We start from the raw sequence: 7,043 nt of genomic DNA, 5'->3' as shown, positions 1-7,043 counted from the left end.
TGCCTGCCCCAGGACAGTTCAGGGAGCTGGCCTTGATGGCGAGAACTGGAGCTCCTGGGGATACTGTGGGAGACAAGGACACAGGGTTTTAAGGAAGGGTTTTGTTTGTTTGTTTTTTGAGATCAACAAGCTCTTTATTAGCTCTGAGCCCCTACCCCTAGGAGGTGGTGGGAAATTTGCCTGAGGCCTTTCAAGGCTCCCCTGAGGTTGTCACCAGGGCCAGGGTCCTTTGCAGAGTCAGGCCCTGTGGGCATGAGGAGCGAGCACCCAGCCTGCTCTCCACCCCAGCCTGCACCTTCCCAGCCCCCCTCCCCAGGTTAGGCAGGATGCCTTGGCTGCTTTTGGAGAATCTCTCTGTGGTCTGGGGTACTCTTCTCTCTAACACTTGTATTAGTTCAGGTCAACTAGAGAAACACCAGGGAGACACTCATATATGTAAGAGAGAACTTTATATCAAAGAGCAATTCTATATTCAGAAAGCACCACAGCCCAGTCCAGATCAAGTCCATAAGTCTGATATTAGCCCATATGTCTGATACCAGTCTGTAGATTCCTCTTCAGACTCACGCAGTACATGCAATGATGCCAAATGCTGGAAGATCACAGACCAGTGGGTGGAAAGTCTTGTGGATCTAGTGGCAGTGGAAGCATCATAGTGCTGGCTTGAGTCTCCACATGGCTCCTCCAGCTCCAGGCACTAGCATAGCTCCATGTGTCTTGTCAGCTGCAATGTCTCCCAGGGAGTGTGTGTGTGTGTGTGTGTGTGTGTGTGTCCTGCCTCCAGCGAGCTATTTATCTCTTTAGTGCTTCCAAATGAGATCATGAAACTGCAACCCGATTGACAGACTAAACTTCACCCCTTCCCTCTTCAACTCTCAAATTGGCACCAGATCATGTGACTGCCACACTTGTGATTTTGGACACAAAGCTGGGCAAGCAGTGCCTCAGACCTCTCCCGAGGCCCAGAATGCTATCTGCTTAAATCCTGGCAGAAGGAGGAGTGTCTGGGTGGCACAGGCTGTCAACAGATGGGGTGGAGACTTGAGTAAGGTGACCAGAGGTCCTGCTTTTGGCGGGACAGTCCCAATTTTTAACAATTTTTCCCGCGTCCCGCAGCATTTTTAAAAGTCCCGATTTTTGGAAAGAATGCACGACAAGTTAGGGTATACGTTTTTCAACTGCCATGTGGCTATCTCACCAGGTTATGAGTTTTATCAATGGTGTCCCGCTTTACCAATGTTAAAATCTGGTCACCTTAGTTGAGTACCCTCACAGGAGCCTGGGAAGAAAGGCCTGCTTCGGCAAACCCATTCATTAAAACCCCTGTGGCTAACAGTTCTGCTCGGACACGTGCGGCGTCTCCAGGCATTGGAGATGACTTCCAAGCAACTGCGAGGAGGGCGGAAATCGAAATGAATATCCCGGACAGAAGCTTCGCCGTCCTGTCTGGAGGCTACTGGTTTCCAAGGTGGCCCGTCTGTCGGTGTTATTTAAAGGTATTCATTTCCACTCACCAGTCGTCATTCCTACATGGGGCGGGCACTGAATAAGGCTACCTGTGGTGGATGCTGGAGGCCCGGGATCTCCAACCCCCTTCGTTTTCCTCTTCACCCACACGTCCTTCATCCCTGATGTTCAAGATGGTTTCATCTGTCACAAGGCTCCCAGGAGCCCATCTGGAGGAACTGTGGGGCTTGGGCCCTTGCTGGATCTCTGATGTTGACCACGTGGTCACCTTCCCAGTGTGTCTCAGGGTCTGTGCTGTGGATTTTGGAAAGCAGTCTGAATCAGGAAGCAGGAATGGATCCGGAGCTGTCCTCTGAGGGGCCTCTGTGAGCCCTGCAGTGGCTCACACACTGCGCCCCCCGGGGACACCGCATGAGAGCCCTGCCATCTGGTTGGGGGAGGAGAGGGGGAGCTGTGCATCTGGAGGGCCTGCACCCTCTGCAGCTGGCTGCCACTGAGAGGATGCAAGCTTTCCTCCTGGTAGGGGCACTCAGACGCACATCCTTACTGTCTGTTGCTGGGTACTGTTGAGTTGATTCTAATTCAGGCAGACGCCGGATGAGAGTACACCAGCCTCACAGCGTGGCCCAGTCTGCAGGCTCTATGGGAGCAGATCACTAGCTAAGTCTGAGGGCTTCAAACCTTTGGGTTCACAGCCGAATGCATAACCATTGTTCCGCCAGGGCCTCTTACCTTCTCACTAGAGGCAGGAAATGGAGTCAAACCCTCCTGTGGTATTTCCTGCCACAGCCAAAAGCAAAAACCAAACTCAGGGCCATCGAATCTATCCCATAGGACAGGGTAGAACCCTATAGCCCCTGTGGGGTTCCCAGACTGCAACTCTCTGGGAGTAGAAAGTCCTGTCATTCTCCCACAGGTCAGCTGGTGGTTTTGAACCGCTGACTTTGCAGTTAGCAGCCCAATGCGTAACCGCCACACCATTGCCATGGCTTTCTTTGACCCGCTTCCCTGTCCCTCCGCTCAGGCCCCTTATCTGTGGCGTGAGGAGTGGCTGCCCCAGCACTGCCTGCCTCCCACCTGTCTTGCCAGCAGTCTGGCCCTCTTGCGGTAGTTATGACTAACTCTGAAGAGAGGCCTTATGGCTATAAATGATTAAACCACAGATACTCTCTGTCTACTACTTATCTTTTAATTATTTTACCAGAAACGCTAGATTAACCAAAAAATAAATCAGACTCTGAGTCCTCAGATGTTCAGCTGATTAAGAAAGAATCCCTTTTGGGGACTGAGTACACACACACATACACACACACATACACACACGCACACACACGCACTCTGGGGAATTCTGCAGGCGCTCCTGAAATGTGCTGGCTCTGGTCTTTTGGTAGTTCAGAATAAACGGCCTGGTGTGACCTTCTGGGCGGCAGCCTTTGCTTTTGGCAGCTGCTGTTGCCATTACAGGACCCGATGAACACCAGGAAGCTAATTTGGGGGAGCGAAGAGCGCTCCACTGGGTGAGCAAGTGTGTGTGCCACCCAGTGTGTGTCTCCCCTCCTGGGAGTCTCTCCACCCTCCCTCCTCCCCTCATCTCGTTCTTACCCACATCTCTGGATCAGCTACAGGGCTGTGAGAGAGGCTTGGAGCGGAGAGCCCCAGGGCACTGGGTCCCCCTGGCTGGGAGAGCCTTTCCGTGCTCCCCTACAGGCCCCAAGGTCCGAAGCAGCACCTTCACCTTTCACAGAGATGCAAGGCCACTCTGAATACACAGAGGCTGACCTTTCCAAAGGAAGGAGGGGCTCCTTTGGGCCACCCCCAGCCCTTCAGGAACCCAGGGTGCCGGAAACCATCTCTATCCGCAAGTGCTCTTATCTCAGCGAACAAGGAGTCATCTGAGCCACCACCTCCTGGACATTGTAGATTTCAAGTGCAAAGCCGTTTCTGCATGCCATTTCCGAGAGAGACAAGATTAGGCACTTAAAAAAATTAATTAAATTCTCATGTCACTTGTCTTTTTTTTCCCCTTTCACTTGTCTTCTTAACTGTAAGCACGATGGCGGTCTTTCAAGGAAATGCAGCCGAGCAGCCGCACACTCAGCTGGGCCTGCAAGGGGCGTTGAGCCCGAAACAGAGAGCACACGGCCCCAGCTTCCTGCCTTCTGATGACCATGCTGTTTAAAATGCAATTTGCATCTCATTCTGTGCCAGGAGAGAAGTGGAGAAGCCGTTTAGAACCCTGGCAAGCTTTCCATTAAGTGTCCTGTTCCTCTTCTCTCTCTCTCTCTTTTGGGAGCTTAGGCTTTTCTTCCTCACTGGGCCAGGCTGAAGATTGATGTTCCCCTTGAGAAGGCTGGAATCATTCATTCCTTCCCCCAGCCACAGAGCACCCCGGCCTGATCAATATTTATGCCCCCATCACTCGCAGCTGCAACATGCAGGCATAATGGGCGCCAAGTTCTTTGATGGCCATTGAAAAATTAGCTGGTGCCTGTATTTCAGTCCCATTGTTTTCTAGGATCTCCAGGAGATCAGACTGCCTGGTCGTTGGATTAATTGAGCCCCCAGATAATTGGCTATTAATGGATGGCCAATTGATGGCTGCCAGCTGGGTGCTGAATTGACTAACATCCTGATGGTGGGCAGGTGGTCTTCATCCGGCGAGGAACTGGCTGAAAGATTCCACTAATTAAAGTGTGAATCAGGGAAGGAAGATGAAAGGGGGCTCCCCCTCCCCCACCTGTTCTGTGATACTTCCCATGTACAAAGCCCGCCTAGTCATACATGGCTCATTTGATCTTTACTGCAGGTTTGTGGGGGGGGATAGTATTATGATTGTCGTTGTTTTTCCTTTCTAGTTTTACAAAGTTTGATGAACCTGGAACTATAAGGGTACACGAATCCTGTCTTTTGACCCTGAAACAGGTACTATTTCCAATACAGCCATATTCAACCTCTGGTTAGATTCTTTTTCTAGTGGAATATGAAAGATGTACACACACACACACACACACACACACACACACACACACACACACACATAGCAACCAATTGCAGCCTAGGCCACTCAGACCAGGGAAACCCCAGGGGTTTCAGAGGAGAGCTGTGCTCCTCAGAGCTTTCAGCGGCTGGTTTTTGGGAAGTACTGTAGATTGCCAGGTCTTTCTTCAGAGGCCCCTCTGGAGGACCTCAGATCTCCAAACCGCTGAACACATGAACCGTTTGCACCATCGATTCTGCCAAGTCGATTCCAACTCACCGTGGTCCTACACTTAGAGCAGACTTGTCCCGTAGGATTTTAAAGCTGCCAACTTTTATGGAAGCCGAGAGACTCGCTTTTCTCCTATGGAGAGGCTGGTGGGCTCAAACTGCTCATTTTTGGGTTAGTACCCCAGTGCGTTACTCACTGTGCTACCGGGGCTCCTATTGCTCCATCCAGGGACACCTGTATATTGGTGGGTGCCACCCAGTCTGTTTCCACTCATAGACACACCTGAAACACCAAACTCACTGCCATTGGGTCAATGCTGACTCGTAGCGACCCCCTGTTGGTTTCTGAGACTGTAGCTGTTTGGGGGAGTAGAAAGCGCAGTCTTTCACCTGAGGAGCTGCGGGTGATTTTGTACTGCGACCACTCAGATTGGAGCCCAACATGTAACCACTCCCCCACCAGGGCTCCTGATAGCTACTCCAGGTGAGAGTAAAACTGCCCCCGAGGGTTTTCTAAGCTGTCATCTTGACAGGAGAGGATTACCAGGCCTTTCTCCCGCGGAACCACAGGATGGAGTCGTACTTCCAACCTTTCTTTCAGTAAGCAGCCAAGCACATAATCATTGTGCCTTTTCTATGTGGATTTTCAGATGATGCTAGAACTCTTGCTGGGCACTGGATGCCCATCTCTGATAAAAACACGAGCCTTGTTTTCCTCCGTGCAGAAGGAGGCTGAGGAACATATTAGGCAGAACGCAAAGCCAGTCTCTGACCTGGTCAGTCAAGGGCCAGGAGGGCTTTGGCTTTTCTTCCAGGACAGGCAAGTTTATGTAAACTACCTGGCAGGGTCAACGGTTAAAGGTTCCACAGGCCACTACCCTCCTCCGTGGGAAGAGGCTGGGCTTGAAGACTCAAGGAAGGGGCTGTCTCACGGGAAGGAGAAGAAGGAGGCCTCCCACCCCTCCGTTCTGGTGTCAGCTGTGACGGGGCTCAGCCTTGCCACCTCCCTTCTGGGCCAGCAGGTTTGACAGCTGGAAATCCGGCTCTGCTGTCCTTCATGAGGCTGCTTCAGCTGAGAAGTCAACAGAAGTGTGGGATGGAGGCAGGGACTGTGGATTTGAATCCTTTTCGTGATGCATGGGGTTCTTAAACAATCCGAAGCAATTCCCTTGAGAGAAGAAACACGTCATCGGAAAGAACCTATCACACCGTATTTGAAATGCTGGCAGATTGGCGGGGGGTGGGGGGAGAGGGTGCCAGGAAGTGACCCTAGAAAATCTCAGCATCTCCCTTAGGTCCTGTCCTCTGTCAGAGAGAGGACCACTTGCCTGTGTCTTGCTGTTTGTCCTTGAAGTCCTCTGGATTCTGGGCTGCTGGCTGCTGGATTTACCCAATTATCAGGATCAGCTTCCTATCGCTGGTTTGGAGGTCCCCACATCCAAAGCCAACCAGAAACTCATTGCCCTTGAGTGGATTCTGACTTCCAGTGACCCTATGGAACAGGCTAGAATGGCCCCTGTGGGTTTCTGAGATGGTAACTCTTTACAAAAGTAAAAACCCTCATCTTTCTTTGAGGAGTGGCTGGTGGATTTGAACTGCTAACCTTGCATTTAACAACCCAATAAGTAACCACTAAGCTACAAGAGTTCCATTGGGGATTCAGAGGTTGGTTGTCTGTAATATAGTGGCTGCCAAAGTGTGTGTTTAAATATATGCAAGTATAACATCAGGAGGAGGACTACGCCTCCCTCGGTGTGTTGTCAGCAGGTAGAGTGAGTTGCCAGGAGACTCAGGCTGACGCTTTTGTTACGAGGCCTGAATGGCCGTTTCTACTGAATATGGCACCATTGAACGGTACTGTATTTTGAAAGATTATGCGGGGAGTAAGAATGAAAAGCGATATCAAGCTAGATCATTCTGCTGTTTTCTCCACCCACTCAGAGATCCTGAACGTTTCCGAATCATCTGATCCACTTTGGACCAGATCAACTTCCAGCCTCTCTTAAAACCCAGGTCATGGTTTCTGGCTCCAGGTTTTGGCCTTTCTCCAAAATCGGAGTTTATATTTTAGAAAGCGTCCTGGCAGCGCCTGCTACAGCCGAAGATATGCATATTATCCCCATGTCACTGCCATTTTACTCTGAGCTCTGTACGCAACAGCAATGCATGCCGGTTTTCAGTGAAAGTCATGCGCAGGAATTGGGTCATCAAACTTTTCCTATAAAGGGCCTGGTAGAAGATATTTGAGATAGAAGATATTTTCGTTGTTCGGGGCCCCACGATCTATGTGAGAGGACCCTGGTAGCCCCGTGGGTCAAGCACTTGGCTACTGATGGATCAATATTTATGCCCCCATCACTCGCAGCTGC

This window comes from Echinops telfairi, unplaced genomic scaffold (assembly GCF_000313985.2).
Source record: "Echinops telfairi isolate 266 unplaced genomic scaffold, ASM31398v2 ScPeMD7_10;HRSCAF=50, whole genome shotgun sequence".
NCBI classification, from domain to species: Eukaryota; Metazoa; Chordata; class Mammalia; order Afrosoricida; family Tenrecidae; genus Echinops; species Echinops telfairi.
Note: the sequence above shows the minus strand (reverse complement) of the source record.